General features: G+C 35.7%; 1 protein-coding gene across 3 annotated transcripts in view; it reads left to right on the forward strand.

The window, feature by feature from the left end:
- LOC120778304 (FH1/FH2 domain-containing protein 3) overlaps positions 1 to 20,970 on the forward strand; it is a 145,299-nt gene that overhangs the window by 55,136 nt on the left and 69,193 nt on the right. The window lies entirely within an intron of this gene.

The raw sequence follows: 20,970 nt of genomic DNA on the forward strand, positions 1-20,970 counted from the left end.
ATTGAGCCTTAAGGTCTACCCGGTGTAAGGCTGGGTTTCGGGTGTTGGGATTAAGGGTTTTCAGAATTTCGTATAACTCTGTAAATCTGCGAAACTTTGAACTACAAGGTTGACTTAAGTATCGTAAAGAGAAATTATACATTTTTTACAAGAAACCGTTGTAGCCATCGATGATTTTTTCTTCTTGTCCATCTCATCGCGTTCAGAAGCTTTGTTATTCATGAAAATTTCGAATGAGTAGAGCTCACTCGTTGGCTAGTAAAGACTTTCGGCTTACTGTTTCACTAGTTCATTACTTATGCGTTTTTCAATTAGACTGCTGTTTCAGTAGTTCAGTAGACTATGAAATTTCTTAAACGTTTACTATGTAACTATTAATCTTCGATTCAAATTAACTAAAAATTTACAGTCAAAATTCTGTTTCATAAATTCTCTCACAAAAATACCGAAATTTATGGCAAAAATACAGATTTATATTATATAACAAGTAATAAATTCGCAAATCTACACACACAAATGCAAATAAATATCAGCTCAGAGAGTCACTCAACTCGAGAATGACGTTATTTGAATTTATTACGCACTTATATCTCATAAATCCGCAGCAAATTTCAATAAATTTTGTGAAAAAGTGCAAACACACATACAAACGAAGGCGAAACAAAAGCGAAATGCACTGTTAAAAGTTATTAAGAGTAAATATTCTATTGTGAAATTACACACATATGTGTGCATGTATTGGTAGACAATTTTGCTCACCTCTAAACTCGCTAAGCTAATATTATTGTTGCTGTACGGCCGCGTGGGGCGGCAAATTTTCACGAAAATTAACGCCAATAAAATAGAAAATTTTTCTAAAAGCTAATATTTACATACTCATACATACACACATATATATGTTTTGTAAATATGTACACTATTTACATTTACCCTGTGAATTTGTGACATTCTCACGGAAGTGCGGCATGTGGCAGCTCCGAGGGGGCGTTACAAACAGCCGTTAAACACATGAAATTATTAATAGACATGTACTACTTTCTTCCCCAAAATTTCTTGCTTTTATTTTCCACACAACTAAAACTAATAATTTCGTACAGAAAATGTAAGTGTATTTGTGTGAGTATGCATGTGTGAGTGGCATTTGTGTAAGAGCCGCGGTCAGCACATCAAAACAGTCGATACCGAATTTCTCACGCCTCGCGAGGCGGCGTTATTCATATATATATGTATATGTATGTATATGTATATTCATATATACATATATGTGTGTGTAGAGCGAAAGCGTAGTTATGTATGCATGTGTGGCAGTGTATTGTGGCAAATATGTGGGGCATGTTTACCTGGTGGCAGCCTATGATTAACCACAGCATATTTTCGTCACGTTAATAAATTGTTGGGATGCGAAAAATAAGTTTTGTTTTTCGAAGAAATTTGTGCTGCACAGCGCTGTGTACCTTTAGTGTGTGACTTGAAGCACAATAAATTTCGAGTTTAATGTGTGTGTAGCTGAAAATATGCCAGAAGCTGTTGCGAATTTCTTCACGCCTCAGAATCATATAATTTGCAATAAATGTTGTTTAGAAATAAAAATAATGGTATAAAGACAATTAACGGCTGGTGAAAGTGGAATATAATAAAATAGTTATAAGAAAAAAAATAGTTTAAATAGTTTTAGCAGACATTTCTTAAGGTGTGAACATGTAAGAATTTGATAGGTCACTACACACAAATTTTATTAGAGACATTTTCTAAAGACAGTTCTTTATAGTTTTCTTTAAAATATTTTCAAATACTTATGTATATTGTCGCCTATAATGCAAAATAACGTAACATCACTTTTAATAACTTTAGAGACGATATAATAGAAACCACTGATAAGTATTTGTATTGAAACAAAATTTGAGTTTTGGTTAAAAATTGGTTATATATGAGAGCTGAAAAAGTATTTCAGTATCAAGTAAGGCTTAGATTAGATTAAATAATTAAATGAGAATTGCACCGCGGCCTACGGTCTATTCAGCTCTCTCCTATGTCACAACGACTCATCTGGCAACAGAAAATTGATAAATTCCAATATAATGCTAGGTGCTATTGAGGCGATGCGATCCTTTTTTGGAAACAAGGATCCAAGGGCAATTATCCTGCGGCTACAGACTCCAATCGCAGAACCGGCAATTCGCACAAGAAGCTAGGTCCATGTTAAAGAGGTGCTTCTTGAACTCACAATGGCTTGTGTAGAAGGCGACAGACAACCTGAGTTTATCCCTTCAGAGGTTGATTACATATTTGAACATTTTGAGATTGTAACCACTCATTAGCAACTTGGCATGGCGCATGCCGAGAAGTTGTTGCCAATACCTCTGCGTACCTACCCACTGCTTCATCCTTCCGGAGCAGCTCCTTTAATGTATGGGGACCAACCGTAATGAAAGTTTCAGATCTTACCATGTTGATGGATGCTGCGAGGGTGCACTTGGTTTCGATCTGACCAATAGCGATTTGATATCGTATGCAGAGATCGCTTTAAGTGTCACTTAGTATAACTATAAGTTCATTGCGATACCGACTTATAGCAAAGACCTCTGCACCAAAGAGAGATACACAACCTCAGAGAACAACCTTGCGTTACGAGTTCAAAAACAACTATTATATTATAATTTATATTGCTTTAAAATACAAAGAAAGGTTAATTTCAGCTTTACCGAAGCTATAATATCCTGCACTTGCATTTTTTATAACATAAACGGGCATAACGAAATGTTTATTTTCATTTTGATTAGTCGGTTTGTATGGCAGCTATGTATATGGTATAGTGGTCCAATATGAAGAATATATACGGAGATTGTAGCGTTGCCTTCGAAATTAATTAATTTTCCAAATAAAAAAGTTTTGCATACAAGAATTTCATTTAAGTCGGTCAGTTTGCATGGCAGCTATATGATATAGTGGTTCGATATAGACGATTTCGATAATTGAGCAGTTCCTTGGAGAGAAAAGGACCTGTGCAAAATTACAGATCGATATCTCAAAAGCTAAGAGATTAATTCGTGTATACACAGACAGACTGATATGGCTAAGTCGACTCAGGTCATTACGTTATAAGTATATAGTTCATATTCTAGAGGATTTCCGATGCCTTTTTACGGATGTTACTAAGTTTATGGCAAACTTAATATACCTTGATGAGGTTATAAAAATGGTGGGTTTTATAGGATATCGTAGATGCTTTCTTGGCTTCGACTATGGATTTACTTTTTTTACTTTATTATCGCTTAGTTCTTCATAGTATACACTAAAACAAAAATACTAACAAAATCTTATATACAATATATGGCAAAATATATGTACATGCATATGCATTTATATGGTTAAATACAAAAACAAGTTCTTAAGGAAAAAACCTAGAAAAACTTTAACTGCAAAGCTTGCCAACAAAAGCCTTCACTAACTTAAGCAATTGCTCTGCAGGCCCAACAAATTCCATATTTACATACAAGTATTTCTATTGTTGTAAATATACATATTTCTATATAAGTATATATTATATATAAGTTCTCAACCGAAAAAGATATGTAAACAAAGGTGTTAAGGCGCAAACGATGTCACCAACAGCAATACGACTGCGCATTAATAAATTTCATGTCAATATGCTTGCTACAATTGAAGGTTGCATATCGATTCCAACAAAAATAAGTGCAAAATGCACATAAGAGAGCACAAAAGCCTAAAAAATGCAAAACACAAAAATTCGCAGAAAAGAAATGTTCAAGGGAAGAACACGTGCAAGCTGAAACGAAGACCCCGTTCATTAGACCGTTGCATAGTGAAAACCATAAACACATTAATGCACAAAACTACATATATATGTATGTAAGTACATATATACATATACTGATGCATGCATTAAGTTACATGCACGCCTTCGCATGCATAAAACACCTGTGTGTTTGCTCGCCTCAGGGCTGCCAGAAAATCAATATTTACCAACCACTTTTTCCAAATACAAATAAATTCACACACACATGCCCATATGTGAATAAGTATTCTTCACTTCTATGTAAGCTTGTAGTTGGCTATTTGTAGTCTTAAAATAGTTGAGGCTTAAAGTGGGGAAAAACATTAAATGAACAGTAAAGTTGATTGTTAGCGCCTGAAATGACCCGAATGGCAGCAAAAAGCATGCAATCTACCAAATGTGCTTACACATACATATGTACCACATGTGGGAATGTACATATAATAATATACATATACATATACCATATATAGTTGGACAGTTGGAGTGCTCAAGGGAATGAGCAAATGAGTAATGAGTCCTTCGCACGTAATTGCCAGCGATTATTTATTTAGAATGAACGATAGCGACTGACCTCAATAAGGTGCCTAAGTGTTCTAGAGGGATGTAGAGGTGTGCATGTGCATTGCCGACAAGTGAAAGTGTTGTAAGTGCTGTGCTTTTTGCATAAAATAGGGCTGCGTATGCAAATATGTTAGAAATTAAGTTTTGCTGTTCCATATCGTAGATACCTTGCTTTTTTTGTAAAATAAAAATATGGTAAATAGCCTCAGTAAATCTATGTACTTCATAGTATTAATTAAAACTTCATAATACAACTTGTTAGAGATGGAAAAGAACCATTGAAATTTATATATGCATATAGTAGCAGTCTATAAATAAGAAAGCTTGTAGACGAGCTCTGCATAACTATGAATCGGTAGAGCTTTCATTGTTCTTGTAGCAGCATAAAATAATGATTCCTTTTCAGGGAATTAGAAAGTACATGAGCGATTTACAAGCGATTTTCCCGTGAATCATTCAATTTCCAAAAAAAAATATCAGCAATGAAGATGTACTAAGTTGCCACCGATATAAAACTAAAGAAGGTCATACTATAGGCGTTAGAAGTGAGAGATAATATTCGCTATATAAAAGCGTTGGGTTATACAAAAGAAATCAGAGTATTCACAGATTATACTTGTATGAAAAGTTGCAATTGCATCAGTATTTCAGAATTGTCGACCAGTATATAGACAGTAAATCGATATAGTCACATGTTAGGTTAGGTTAATCTGGTAGGCCAATAAGCCACGAATAGATCAGCTTTGGTTTTTTGCAATACCAGGGGAGTTCAGTTACTAGGTCCATGAGGAGTAGTTATCCTTTAGAATGCCTGCACTTGACGCAATTTTCAACAGACTCTGTGGCCACACTATCGATACCTCTTCTCTTACAGCGTAGTCTTGCCAATGCGGGACAAGTGCACAAGAGATGCCCAATTTCTTCCCTAGTAACTTGCTCTCGACATTACTTGCAGTCTTCTCGATTCTGCGGGCGTGTGTCGCCACCAGTTAGTAACCAGTTAATATTCCGATCATGTTTCTACAGTTTCTTCAATCAAGTGCCAATATGAATTATGTGTATTTCCGATCAACCGCAGACAGACAGCTCGTTCCATCGGGTTTTGATTTTCTTTGCCATGCTGCTGTCCCAATCGTCGCATAGACAATGCATGGGCTTCCCAATGCTGATAACGTATTTGGGTATATACGGTACACCATTCTTGGCAATCTCGTCCACTATTTCATTGCCCTCGATGCCTTTGTGACCTGGCGCCCAGCAGAAGTGAAGTTGCTTGCTTCTGGCAATACTTTTCACTGCTGCTCTGCTTCCCAAAAGACTTCTGGGCAATATGTGATACGAGGTTACTGCCTTGATTGCTGCTTGGCCGTGTACGTAGATTTTGACTCTGGAATTGCCTGCAGGTTCATTAGAGGTCAGCTCTGCGGCTTTGGTAATAGAAAAAACATCAGCTTAAAATACACTGCAGTGATCTGGCAACTTAAAAGGCTGCCTTATGCCTAATTCTGGACAGTATATTCCCGCACCAACTCCATCCTCCATTAACTATAAAATGTGTAAATATTGGGTGGTTGAAAAAGTATTTTCATTCCATATAGTGTTGGAAAGGCGAGATTTTAAGTTTCATTCAACCAAAAAAAGGAAGAATGCCACGCAAGCCACCAATGAAATTTGTGAAGTTTACGGTGACGATGCTGTATCAGTTGGTGTAGCACAACGATGGTTCGTTCGCTTTCGTTCTGGAAATTTCGAAATTTCGATTGACACTGAAAGGATGTCTCTAGCGGAAAAATGGCAAAAAACGGTCGACCAAAATGGTACATATTTGTTTATTTTATGATTAGAAATAGGAAAAGACTTTTTTCACTACCCCATATTTAGTGAAAAAAATATGTACTGCAGTTGTGACTGCTGTGATTGTAATCATTTAAGAAAAACCAAAAAATTTCAAAATTGGAAATCACTTCTTAGTTCAATGATTTTTAAAGGCAAAACACTTTAAGCCATTTTTATACTTTTCTGTTATTCATTGCTTCACTTAAGTAAAGTCACCAGACTTTGCAGCGCCGTGCGAAAATTTGAATATTGATTCATGCAAATATATGAAATATTCAAACACTACAAATTAATTGCAGACATAAATATATATTATATTTAATGGTTTTGTCCTTAACCAACCAAATTGAGTTATCTGAACCAAAAGTTTGCTCCACTGCCCACTCGACATTCAACTTGACCTTGTCTTGTCTAGTTTGCTGCTGCGCTTTCCACTAATTTTTAAGTGTTAAAATGAGAAAAAATACCAATGACCATAATTACCCAATTTCGGCACGCACACAAGCGCACAAACGCACACATACGCGCACATACACACACACGTTGCATAAACAATTCAGCTTTGGCAGCAAAAGTTTTAAACAAAAACGCTCGTTAAACGCGCTGGCGAAACTAAACAAACGTTTTAAAGAGCTAAAACGTGAGCCACAACGTTAACATTTTTTTATTTTTTTTTAATATTTGTTTTTGTAATGCATAATTTTGCATAAATTCATCAACAAATCGAGCGGCGAAGCCACAAAAAAAAGAAAATAAAAATGAATAGAAAATGAACTGAGCAAGCATGTGGTGTGTAGTAATGTATGCAAGTGGGTATATATGTGTTTATATACATATGTATTTTTATGGCGCTCTTTAACCATTTAACGCATCGACCACTCGACCACACGACCACCGAAGCCAAACACTTCAAGTGGCTCGACGCTGGTACGCGCCGCCGGTCGGCCGCAACTGCGCTGCCACCGCATGCCAAAGCGTCTAAAAGCGTTTATACACACATTCACACACACAGGTATATGCGTAAGTATGTGCGCCATCCTGTTGTTTAATTTTATTTGGTATTTCATATTGTTTAATTTCGTATGCAATTTGAATGCAATGATTTATGGCAAAGTATTTATTACCAACCAATCAATAGACAAACACACTCGCATACAAGTACATACATACATTTCATATTTAGCTAGGCGCACCGCCGGCTCGTTGTGCGTAAATGTTGCTAAATGCACGTGCAGCAGCGCGTCGAACACGTTGCTGCCTCACCCTGCGGCACTCATTTGCATGTGATTTAGTGGCGTGTGGAAAGCTAGAAATTTGAGCAATTAATCATGGGCCACACATTGTCGATGCAGCCACCAGCAAAATGCAGCAATGCTTCAGGTCGCCGGCTTAAGCCACAAATTAGGCAGTGCCAGTTGCGGTTCAGGGAAAAAATATTCGTTTTGATTTCGTTGCATGATTTCTATTTCATGTTATTGGGAAATCTGCTCATGCTTATGCAGCGAAGTTGTGGATCTCCGAAAATTCGGTTATTTTTTTATATGTAAATGTATGTAGTAACATTTAAATTCATCACTGATTTGCTGAGACTGACTCATATGAATGCATAACGGAGCTGCTTTTGATTTCCGGTTGGGTTTTTCACAAACAATGAAATTTTGGAAGCATTGTTAACAAGCTGCCACCAAGTGAGGAGTATTCGTCCGTAGTTGATGTGTGTAGAACCCCGAAACTCGTATGCCAGACTCAAATTAGAGAAAGATACAAGTCGAACAGAAATTGGAAAGGAGCAAGTTTTTGGTCATCTTGCAGAGATGCTAAGTCAATTTTAGCGTAGTAAAGCTTAGAAATCAGATAATCGTTGTTTAGGAATTACTCTTATGTGATATACCACAGATAGTCCACTGTACGGTAGTTTATTTTCTATGAAACTGTGGGTGATCTCACTTTCTTGTCTCGGCTTTTCATTTTTATAAAAATGTATTTGCAATTCCACCATCATCATAAACAAGAAAAAACGTTAATTTCGGCTGCATCGAAGCTAATATACCCTTCACAGGTGTTTAGTAACTATGTGTTCAGTTTATACGGAAGCTATATGCTATAGTAATCCATGACAAATTTCGTGAAGATACATTGTCAAATGTGAAAGTTTTTCATACAAGAACTTGATTCCGATCGTTCAGTTTGTATGACAGCTATATGCTATAGTAAACCGATCTGAACAATTTATTCGTATATTACATAATTATTTTAGAAAATAATCTGTGCCAACTTTTGTGAAGATACATTGTCAATTGTGAAAGTTTTCTATACAAGAACTCGATTCCGATCGTTCAGTTTGTATGGCAGCTATATGTTATAGTGGTTCGATATCGGCCGTTCCGACAAATGAGCAGCTTCTTGAAGAGAAAATGACGTTTGCAAAATTTCAAAACGATATATATGCAGACAGACAGACGGACATAGCTACATCGACTCAGCTCAACATACTGATTATTTATATATATACTTTATAGGGTCTCCGACGCTTCGCTCTGGGTGTTTCAAACTTCGTGATAAACTTAATATGCCCTGTTCAGGGTACAATAAAGGTGATACAAACATTGCCATACACGTTGAATTTTGGGACCTATCTCAGTAAAAGATATCATGGGCACTCGAATTATGTAATATCAAAGAACTTCCTAGTTATGAATCACAAGACCCTAAAGTATCGGCGAAGTGCTTTAAACTACTCAAGAAACTGCTCTTTTTCGGCCCATATCGATGCCTGCCGATACGCCTGGTTCAGCGAAGGTATGAGGGCGATATATTTTGCCTTATGTATGATGGTTTTCTCTCGTATTCACTTATACTATAACTCTAGCAGTTCCGCTAATATTTTAAGCTTACCGCATATGTGATTGATGGGCAGTATTCGGTTAGAACCACTCCAATTACAGCAAAAAAAAATATGCTGAAAGCTCTATGCCATTTTTTGATTTCTAATCTGGGTCAGAAGGGACTTATAACTGCTCAAGAACTGGTTTTTTGACCTGCACTCTCGGAACTCTAGTGAAACCGGGTGACTAGAGTTGCTTAATTGCAAGAGTTCAGCAGAGCTTCAACTCTTTTCATCATTCGTTGGGATAGATTTTCAGTTACAAGCCTCAAAAGAGACCGAAAAGTCTTAAAGTTCAAAGAGTTAGATTCCAAAACCTCAAATAAAAGCACTTAAAAGCTCAAGACACATTTAAAAAAGTATATAAAAAACCTTTGCATTGCAAGCGCCAAAGTCAATCGCTGCGACAGGTGCCGCTCCGCCGCTTCATTCAGTGAGTGTCAATGTTAATATTTGTTATACGACTTAACGCATAGTTAGCTCATTGCAACGCTGCGGTATTGTATAATATTCAAATGACTAAATGCATTTTAATCAGCGTGATTTTATGCCCAACACATCGCACGCACTTAACTTATGAGTATGCAACACGCGGCTACTTGACGCCCCTGCACAAATTACTTGATTACCAGCGGCTTACCGCGGCGCACAAGCACCACATTTATATACAAAAACATGTATCAAAACAGCAGTTAAGTAGAAGTAGAATAATGAAGAAAGGGTGCATTGAATGACAAGAAATTGGTTGGCAAGCATTTCATAGGGCCACCAAACGTTCAAACCTATTTAAAAAAGAACGAAAAAGCAACAACAACAAAAAATACAAAAAAACACAAAAAACACTTGAGACGTCACACATTCCATTACAATTCGTCATGCAGTGGAGTATAGAGCGCGCCAACATACACATACATGCATACATACTTATATAAGTAAACATTGAAAGGGATACATAAGTATCTATGATCCATTGTGAATGCAATGAAAAGTTAAGTTAGCCGAAAAAAATTCTGAAATATTTTGCCTTAAAGAAGTTTAGATTTTTTTTTTGAAAAAAAAAAAATTCTAAAAATCAAAAAAAAAATTTAAAAAATCCAAAAAAAATTGGAAAACTAAAAAATGCAGACAGCGAAAAAAGATAAATGAGTAAAAGAAACCAAAACTGCTGCTGCCAAAAAAGCAAAAAACCAACGCGCCAGTCAACCAGCTGCGTCGAGCTAGTTTTCTTACCAACAACAGCAACATACAACAACGCAAACAATTTAACTGTTTGTTTGTTTGTCTGTGTTTTCGTAGAGCGGGTGGACAGTTGGAATTTTTCCATGTCTTTGAGATTGTTTTAATTCTTTCATAATTATTTTCCTTTATGAGACACCATTACCACCGCTGCCGCCGTCAACAATGCGGCATAAACGTCACTGCGTGCGCGCATATGTGTTTGTGTGTGTGTGTTACCAAAAGTTGTTTGACCTCTCGAGTGTTTACTTTAGAGCGATTAGTTGTAGAATGTTTCAGACAGCAAGAATGCGTCAGCTCAAATGCAAACTGATGGCGGACGAACGGACGGACATTGTAAGCCAGCGTTGTTGCGACAGTGAAACTATTTTGAGTGAACGAGTTGTAAATTTCCTAAAAAGATATTTGTTTGCAAAAGTTATATAAGCTGAATGATAATTTCAAACTATAGGAATATGTCGGGTTTTAGACCATTAATGATGCTTTTTAATTCTTTCATTAAAATAGGACAACTGTCTACTTGTTTCTAATATTCTAAGTTATTCCTTTCAAATTATTATTTTTCATTTTTTAAACTTTTCGCCTGAACTTTTTATTATCAAACTTAATGAATAATCTGGGAACTATTGTTTCGTAACTTGACAGCGCTCCAGTCGTTTCCATTTTTCGCTATTTTGCGCCAATTCAAGATTTCAAGTGCAACCAAGTCCTACTGCACCTGATCTCTCCAATGCAGTGCAGGTCTTCCGCTTTATCTGCTTCCATTGGCAGGTTCTGAAGCGAAAACCTTCAGAGCTGAAGTGCTCCCTTCTATCTGGATAACATGTTGTTGTTGATGTTGGTACTGGTTCCAAGAGAGACGATATTATCTACGACTTCAAAGTTATGAATGTCAACAGCCACTTGTGAGCCAAGTCGCGAATGCGACGACTGTTTGCTTGATGACATTAGATATTTCGTCTTGTTTTCGTTCACAACCAGACCCATTTGCTTTGCTGCCTTAACCAGTCAGGAGAAAGCAGAACTAGCGGCGCGGTTGTTAAGGCCAATGATATCAATGCCATCAGTACCTTATCTATACAGCTCTGTAGCTCGTATTATTTTCTACAGCAATATAATGAAGAAGCCACACATGGAGAGTCTCCTTGTCTGAAATCTCGTTTGATATCAAACGGTTGGGAGAGGTCCCTCCTTATTAACGCTTATGGTTTAAAAATCTGGAATTAAATATGAATAGAATAGAACCACAATTTTTATACATTTCTTCCCTCCCGAAAATTAATTGACAAAAGAAATACTTCAAAAAATGTCTTAACTTTCCATATTCCATAAGCATTTTTATCTATTATCTTTGACTAATATTAGTATTTTTCCTGCGCGCCAAAATGTAGGCAACAATTTGAGTGCAGACAGTTTTTTTGAAAAGCCTTAAGGGGGTATTCTAGTCTAGAAATGCTATTTAACGGCATTTTTAAAGTCCAATAAAAAAAACTAAAAACATTTTTACCATCCAATTTTTTATCAGATATTTATTGATTTTTTAAGAATACAAAAAAAACAAAAAAAAAATGTTGTGATAATTTGATTAATTGAGGCGTGGTGGCGTGGCGGGGGTTGAAAATAAGGGTGCGCCCTTCCTGACACGATTCCAACACTTTGGGTGGTCTGAAAAAAAAAAATTTAATCAGTACAAATGCCGCTATCGTCTGAACTAGGATAAGTTAAAAAAAATTTTCAGTAAATGGCGACTGTTTGAATTTTTTGCCCGTTTTTTGGCAAAGATCAAAATTTTTTAAATATAGTAAAAATCAAAATTATTTTAATAATCCTAGTTCCAACCATAGAGAGATATATAAAGAAGGTCCACACCAAATTTCAAGTTAATCGGTTCATTCTTCACTTCACTTCACTTGAGAAATCATGTCAGAAGTGTTGTAAAAAGTAGTTTCGAGAAAAACGCGATTAAAGATTTGAGTCTAACTTGAGTCCGGTTTGCACGCTGCGTCACTAAAATAGCTATAAGTTGGTAAATAATAGGAATTTTAAAAATTCCTTTAGGGAATATATTCTTAAAGGTCCAGTCTTTAAGAATATGCGAAAATACGCTTTGCTCAAGTCACAACTGCTTTATATGGGTTAGGTTAGTTCAAAAGATTAGGGAATAGTGAAGTTGAAGCTAAAATATCAAAGTATAGGACAAGATATGATGAAGCGCTATGACTCTATTAGAAATCTGATGAGGTGACTATTTAGCTCTTTTTTTTTAAAGCTATGCATCCAAGATGTTTGGGCTTTGTGGTAGACTACCGAAATTTGATTTTCGAAGAGATTCTTTATCTCTAACTAAATTTCAATCAGTAATTACTTTAAATCTCAAATCCTCTCCTTGTAGACAACACTTATTGCAATAGTATTGGAGATTTAGTGGAAACCTTATATTTTTCTTACAATTACGATATTTTATTTATGCGCCAAAATGTATGCATCTAAAAACTTATTTTATAGTAAAGGGCTTCAGGAAACTCAAACCCGTTTTCTCGAAACTCTGTTTTTAGAGTCGGTGAGGATAAGTTCTCCGAAACAGCTGTATGGCTCACTTGAAAGTTTCATAGGACCATCTTAGACATTTGTAAGGCAATAATCAAGCATATTTTACATTTTGATTTTCAAGTTCCTGGGAAGTATTTCTTATCTTATCTAGCATGTAATCGAAGTATTGACCGATTTATTGAATTTTCGAAAATTTTGATTTTGTGTCTGTTTTGTTTCAAGATTTTTGTCTTCCCACCCCACTGTGCTTACACACCGCTGCTCCACAATGAATAACTGCTAGAACAATAAGAGTTGACACCGCTGCACACAGGCGTCCAAGACGCAGCATGGAAATTGTGTCACACGCATGCGCACACACACACGTACATTTCTGAATGCATGCTCACGCACACCAAGATGCCTTGATGTTCATTATTCACACCTGGTCACTTGTATGTCTGCATGCAAGTAATCCGCGCATTTTTTCTAGTTGTTGCATGCAACATACGCACATAAAACTGTATTGCACAGAAGCCACAGTGTTGGCTGTTGCGCTAAGTACACATTTAATGTGCCATAAATGCAGAAAAATCGCACTTTTATATGCGGCAATCTTCACTTCCTTCTGGCAGAGCAAATATTTATAAACATATGTTGGCGCAGATACATATTTATATATGTATGTATATATGCAGGCATATATGTACATATACAGAAGTTGAGGATACATATTATATATGTATGTATAAACATACTGCCGTTTGCTGATAAGTGTGGTGCGTTGAGCGGTTGGTGGGTCAAAACAAAGCGCAGTTAAAGGCTTAATGTCCGCTAGAGCGCATTACTCGTTGTTATTGTTATTGTTACATGTTTGTGTGTATATCCGCTTTTGTGTGAATTTATGCTCGTGCGTTGAGGTAACAAGCAACGGATGCACAAGCGCACGCACAAGCGATTACGCGGTGCAACATCGCGGTGTGCGTGAGTATGTTTGTGGCGAGGGAACTGTGCCGCACATTTATCTCACGACTTTATAAATACTCATTCTACACAATTGTTACCGCTTACTTTTATTTCACTTACTTATTTTATAGCTATTGTTAATGTTATTGTTATTGTTATGTTTTTCCAACGTTTATGCGCTGATAACTGTCGTGTCATAAATGTTGCCAGCAATCACTGGGCGGCGGTTGAGGTGAGAGGCGCTGTGCTGGAAGACGGCTGTGGAGCACAAGGCAATATTATAATTTGTTCTTCTACAAATTCTTCGGACGCCAGCGACGCTTTTGTCGCATAAGCACGAACACACACACACACACTTACAGACACATACTCACACATTAAATCACTTGTGTCGATTTGCTTGTGTGACTTTAGCCTCAACTTTAGCTGCATTTATGACACGCAACAATCGCGATCGCTTTGCCGCTTTGACCAACTTTAGCAGAATGCCAACTCATTACACACGTCAAAGCTGCCAAAGCGTCTGCATTGCGTTTCTCTGTGTCTCCACTTCTTGGCTCGCGGAATTACGAGCAAATTACAATAGCATAAAAATTATTGTTACTGTGTTAACGGAAATGAGATGCATTTTAAGCCTACACATGTATGCGCACACACACGCATGCAGGAAAGCCCGCTAGCGTTTATGACGCTAACAGTCACATGAACTAATTTCGCATCTGTGTTTAGCGCAAAAAAGAGTTGAATCTTTAATTTATACAGTTGTGAAATTGTTTACTCAGACGCGCTTTGAACTTTTTGCGCATGCGCACTGTAATTAAGAGATTTCTTTTCCGACGAAATGTGCAAAAATCTTTTAAGTATTTCAAAATTAGCTTAATCTGATGTATCTTGAGTACTTACATGTGAATAGATATCGTTTATCTTCTCTTCTAATTTGCGAATTCCAAAAGTCTCATCATGTTCTTATATATGAGCATAGTATATCTCTGTTTGGAGAATCCTTGATTGTGCCTATAGTATCACTAAAAATAGTTACTAACACTGGTTACTTACTTTATAATTAAGAACTTATTTTCATTTGTTTATTCTTTTCCATTAAAGAAACAAAAAAAGCTTTCTGAAAGTTCATTGAGCCTTGGACACCAAATTTTTTTTTTTTTCAAATTTAGTTGAGCTTTCGAAAAAATCTATGAAAGTTCATTGAGCATTTGAAACAAAAACATCTAGTAAAGCTCTTTGAGCTTTCGAGTCAAAAAGTTCATAAAACTTTTAAACTTAAAGCTTTCCGAATGCTTGTGGAGCTTTCGACGCAAAGTGCAAAGACGCACATTTTTTAATATTTGTTAAGCTTGTGAATAATAATTTCCATAAAAGTTCATTGAACATTCGCTTTGGAAACAATTTTTCTTTTGGAATTTTGTTGAGCTTTCGAAACAAAAAGTTCTATGAAAGTTCACTGAGCTTTTAAAACAAAAAACTTTAGTAAAGCTCGTTAAGCTTTAAACTAAAAGTTATCTCAATCTATGTTCGTCACAAGGTGCTTGCAAAAACCATCTTTTGAATACTTGTTAAGCTTTTGCTAAATAATTTCCATAAAAGTTCTTTGGTCGTTCGCTTTCGAAGCTAAAATTTCTGGCAAACTTTATTAAGTATTCAAAAAAAAAGTTCCATTAAAGAAACAAATAAATCTTGGTAAGCTCGTGAAGTATCGAAAAATAGTTCAGTGAAAGCTCATGAAACTTTTAAAGGGCAAGTTCCCCGGAGTTCATTAAAGCTTTCGACGTAAAGTGCTTACGAAAAAAAATTTAAAAATTGTTTAAGCTTTTGAACAATAATTTCCATAAAAGTTTCGTCATCGTTCGTTTTCGAAGAAAAATTTTTTTTCTAGAAATTGTATTAATTATTCGAAAGAAAGCAATTCATTAAAAAAATTGAACTTTCGATTAAATGAAAGCTCATAAACTTTTTAAGCTGAAATATTTCCGAAAGTTTTATAAAATAAATGCAAGTTCTTAAGCTAAACTTAGTTCTAAGATTCGTTAAACTTCCCGCGCTAAGCGCTTTAAGCTTAAATTTCGTTGTACTAGCGAAAACAAAGTTCTATGAGCTTTTAAAACAAATATTTCCATAAAAGCTCGATGCTTTTGGCACAAAAAGAGCTTTGAAAGCCCTTTAGCTTTCGGAAAAAATTATGATAGACATTTCTTATCACTTGAGGTTTCTAAAGTTACGAAAATTTGGTTATAAACTATCTCATCAATATCCAGTATTGAGGACACATATTCTATGGAATTATAAACAAGAATTCTTTCATTTGCGATTACTATAAATAATATCTAAATTAATATTTTATGTATAGATTTATTTCTTTGTCTTTATCGGAGACTTCAAGCAGCTGCCTCTGAAACTGTCTGTTCACAACAATAAAATGTTAAAGTACTTTATTGATTGTGGGGGATCCTTTAAGGATTAAAAGTTCGAAGATCTCCGCTTTATGCTATTGGCTAACTACTACTTTATAATAGAAGAATTAAATGAAAAGAGACTATATATTATATAAAAAGACTGACTTTTAGAAGCGTGGTATTTGGAGCAATATGCCAATTTTCTGAGATAACGGTCTTGAAATCGTTAACAAAGCGTTTACTATGATTTCAGTTATCGAACGTTTAATGCTAGAGCAAATTTGTGTCCAATCACAATTGTCTCGAGACAACAAATGAAACAATTTTATTAAATTTTTATGTATTTTCCGCTTTAATACGCTTTTAATAGCCAAAAACACTCGAAATGCTTTATTGCTTTCTTCAATTGATATACAGCAATAAGAGCTATGTATGTGCCCGTTTGTTAATTTTTTCTGGGATTTGACTTCTTGCTGACTGTTATTAGCAATTAAATTCGCGAATTTTTTGCAAAAACTGCCAATTACCGTTAGCTAAATGGCTATGCAGTAAACGTTAATTTGAAATTATTAGCGAATTTGCATAATTGATGATTGGAGCGAAACAATAAAAATGCAACGAGCAAAGCTTGCAAGCAATTAATACAAAAACAAAGGCGCAAAAAGTTTGCTGAAAGAGGGTACTTTGGAAGAGCCACGTATATGCATCCTTATATGCTTGTATGTGTGTGTGAAGCGCAGAGCTGAAGAAGCCGCCGTTGCAGAAGTATTACAGTCACAGTTATGTATGTATGTGAATGCCGCTATTATGGTCGGCGGCGCGGCATGCAGTCATAACGTAACATTGCTGCAATAGCCGTTAGCCACAAAAACAATACAAAAATCTACACAAGCGACCGCCAGTCGACCAATGAGTGCCAAAAAAGTGAAAGTTCATTTATTGGCAAAGAAAAACAAAAGACTTAAGACACAAACTTGCTGGCGGTGTTGAGGACTTTGTGCATATTCATATGTACTTGTAGGCAATTTAAGTGCGGTAAAGCTCTTTCCATGCGTGTGGGTGCTTTTTGCCACTTTTCGGTTGTTGGTGTAAATTTTATAAATATTGTTGTTGTTATTTTTACTGTTGTTGTTGTTTTTAACAATATTTTGGGTTTTATTGCTGTTGTTGTTGTTGTTGTTTTGCTCGTTCACTGCGTCACGCAAGGTTTTGTCACAACAACACCAATAAAAGTCGCCACTGTCTATTCGGCTTGCCATTGCTGCCCACACTTGGCCCACCGAAAAATATGGAAATATTTCATAATTAATGAAAAGTAAAATGTTTCATAAACGAATTCATAAATTACACATGAATTCGCAGGCAAAACGTGATTTTGTCAGACGCTTAGTGGAGCGTTTGTGGAATTTGGCGCGAAGTGGCGTGTGCGCATGCGCCAAACCGTTGTACTGCGCGCAGCATTGCAAGTGCGCGAATAAAAGTGAAAATTGGAAACAAATTTTGTTGCATATTTACATGTACACACATGTATGTATGCATGTATGTAAAATCTTTGAAAAAATGGTGAAATCCCACATGCCCCTTGGGCAATTTGCAGCCTTTGCGGTTTTCCGAAAAAACGTTTTTGCAGCAAATAAGGGTTAAGTTGTCGTGACCCATCCGCACTTTTCCTCAAACAGTTATACATATATGCATGTACTGAGCATATCGGTACTTTTGTTTACTTAATGGGCGGTAAGCGAAATTTGTTAGCTGCCAACTTTTACAGGCAATGAAAGGCAACTAATGAGGGCTTGTTGCTGCTGCAGCGCGTCGTTGTGGCACTTCACTGTCCTCCTGCGTATGTGAGTTGAGTTTAAGTTCACAGTTAGCGGTATATGCAAACAAATTGGTGTTCGAAATCTTCCGGGTTCAAAATTGTGCGCAAAAAAAATTGTTTTGTGACTCACATTCAGTTGCCTTTCCCTTATACAGAGCCCTGCAATTAAATGCCAAGGTAAAATCTAATAATAATTGGTGGTTAGTAATCGGTAGTAATGGTTTGTAATCGCTTGGTAGGCTGGCAATTAGTTTACGCAAAAATTTGATACGCAGTCACTTTTCAATAATTTAGTAAATTTATCTTAAACATAAAAATTAAATTTATCTTAAAATATCTATAAGAAGTCATTTATTTCCATGTGATCTACTTTTACTTCAGTTCTCCATCTCAAGATTTGACCTAGGCCAATATTACATACAGTGTTGTTTATACATTCACATGCGGTAATTAAAACAGACATTAGATTTGAAGCTTTGAAGTTCGTTATAAGACAGTTGGATGAAGCGCAGCCAAATTTGATCTATAAAATGTCTTTATTTTACCAAAGATTTCTCTTAAAAAAAACAAAAAAGATAAGAGTAATGTAATATTACCAAATTCGTCGACAGTCCCGAAAATTCGGGATAAAATATTTTTAATCCCGATTAAATTTTCGGTGAAGTATTCTATTTATATAATTTACATAATTACTAAATTCGATGACAATCCCGAAAATTTGGGATCAAATATTTCTAATACCGATTTTGATTTCTGTGAAGTATTTATTTTTACAATTTAATTGCCAAGTCCGTTGAGAAACCCGAAATTTCGGTATCAAATATTTCTAATCCCGAGTTTAGTTTTTGGGTGTTTTTGTATTTATAATCCCGATTTAATTTTCAGTAAGTGATTTCTTTATAGAATTTAATTACCAATTTCGTTGACAATACCGAAATTTTGGGATCAAATATTTGTAATCCCTATTTCATTTTCGGTGAAGTATTCTGTTTATAGAATTTATTTACCAAAATCTCGAAATTTTGGGATCAAATATTTCTAATACCGATTTTGATTTTTGTCAAGTATTCTATTTTTTACAATTTAATTGCCAAGTCCGTTGACAATCCCGAAATTTCGGTATCAAATATTTTCAATCCCGATTTAATTTGGGTAAAGTACTATATTTATGTAATTTAGTTACTCAATTCGTTGATAATCTTGAAGTTTTGGCATCAAATATTTCTAAACCCGCTTTACATTTCGGTATCAAACATATCTTACCTCGATTTAGTCTTCAGGACGGGCAGAATATGTGTTTGCTAACTTCAAATTCAATTATGTTTTATATTTTATAATGAAGGTAGGAAATTAAAAATTAGGCCTATTAACCCATGAAAGCTCTAACCAATTAATTTTAGTAGCAGAAGATACAAAAATTTAAAATGATTTCTGGAATATCGATATTTCTTAAATTTCTCTTACTAAGAAACAAATTTTTGTTTCAAATATTGTTTAATTGTTTTCAGATAGTTGTATACCAAATTCTTGGTCTCTCTGAGTGAACTGAAATCTGTAGTTGGAAGGGTCAATCGAATTTTGAGGATTTCATATCGCTTACGTTAAATAAAGGGTCACATGCTGAGATAATAATTAATCCATACAACGTATGGATTTCTGGCCTTTCGACAACATCACTTTTCTAAACCCAATGAGTATCTGTTTTATAGTGATACAGCCCTCCCCGTACTAAAAAAATTTCGAAGCTATTTTGAAATATTATTACAGATAGATGTAAATATCAAGTTTGAGATAAATTCAATGCTCAACAGTTCTCCTCACCATTTTGAGGCCCATAAATACAAATTCAAAAGCAATATTTGTTCTTACAGCACATTTGGTCTCACAGCATTTACATAAATCGCTAATCAGTAATCCATTACTGCAAAAATATTCACTAAATACCGTAAAAAATCGCGACGCATAATAAACTCTGTGTGCGTTTAATTTTCAATAAGCGAATATTATGCAGATTGGATAACTGTCGGTTAATAATAAACTTAATTTATCGCTGTGAAGCTACACAATAACAGAGTTGCGCAAAAACTGTATGACTAATCTTCGTTATTTCGTTGGCCCCAACAGGTTATTCCCTTTTCACGGCTTGCTTCGCGGGTCGTACGCGAGTTAATAAGTGTGCATGTACATATGTGAGTGTGTTGTGTGTGTGTAACTCCGTTGCAATTGCGCTGCTTGTGGCAATGTGAGAACGAGGAGAAAAGCTGCAAACACAGTAGACAACTAAAAAACAGCAACAAAGCGTCTGAGCGTGAACTTAGTACGAGCAGTTCCCATTCAACAATGTTCTTTCACAATTCCACTCTTGTGCTTTACTCATGTGCTCGCATTCAGTGTATACAAAACACACACACACATACATATGTATATGCGATTTTGACTTCCATTAATTTCTCGCATTGTATTCTGTATTCTTTTGCAATTATTTATTGCTTTATTTTCGCACATCGCACCTGCTTGCCTTTGTTGCCCTGTTTTAACTACTCTTTCAACTCGAAGTTCAGTTTCAGCTGCCCTTCTATACAAGCGCACGTCCTTACTGGGCTGTACTTATTAATATACATCTGTGTGCTAGGGTGGTCCTTCGAAGTCTGATATTTTTTAGTCACTTAGTCGATAAAAATATGGAACTGGAAGAATTTTTTTTCATTAAATTGTGCAGATATGAATACTATATTTCTGTATAAATTAGGGTGACACTTAAACTTCGTTTGACCAATATTTTCAGTTCCAAGCCCACAGTCAACAATGTTATGACCTTGGTAGAACTCTTTTTCAATAAACTCTAGATAAGTATACAAACTATCCTAATGTAAGGTGATCCTTAAACTTCGAATGGCCGAAGTTTTTGGTCTCAATGAACCTCGGGACTAGC

This window comes from Bactrocera tryoni, chromosome 5, assembly GCF_016617805.1.
Source record: "Bactrocera tryoni isolate S06 chromosome 5, CSIRO_BtryS06_freeze2, whole genome shotgun sequence".
NCBI lineage: Eukaryota > Metazoa > Arthropoda > Insecta > Diptera > Tephritidae > Bactrocera > Bactrocera tryoni.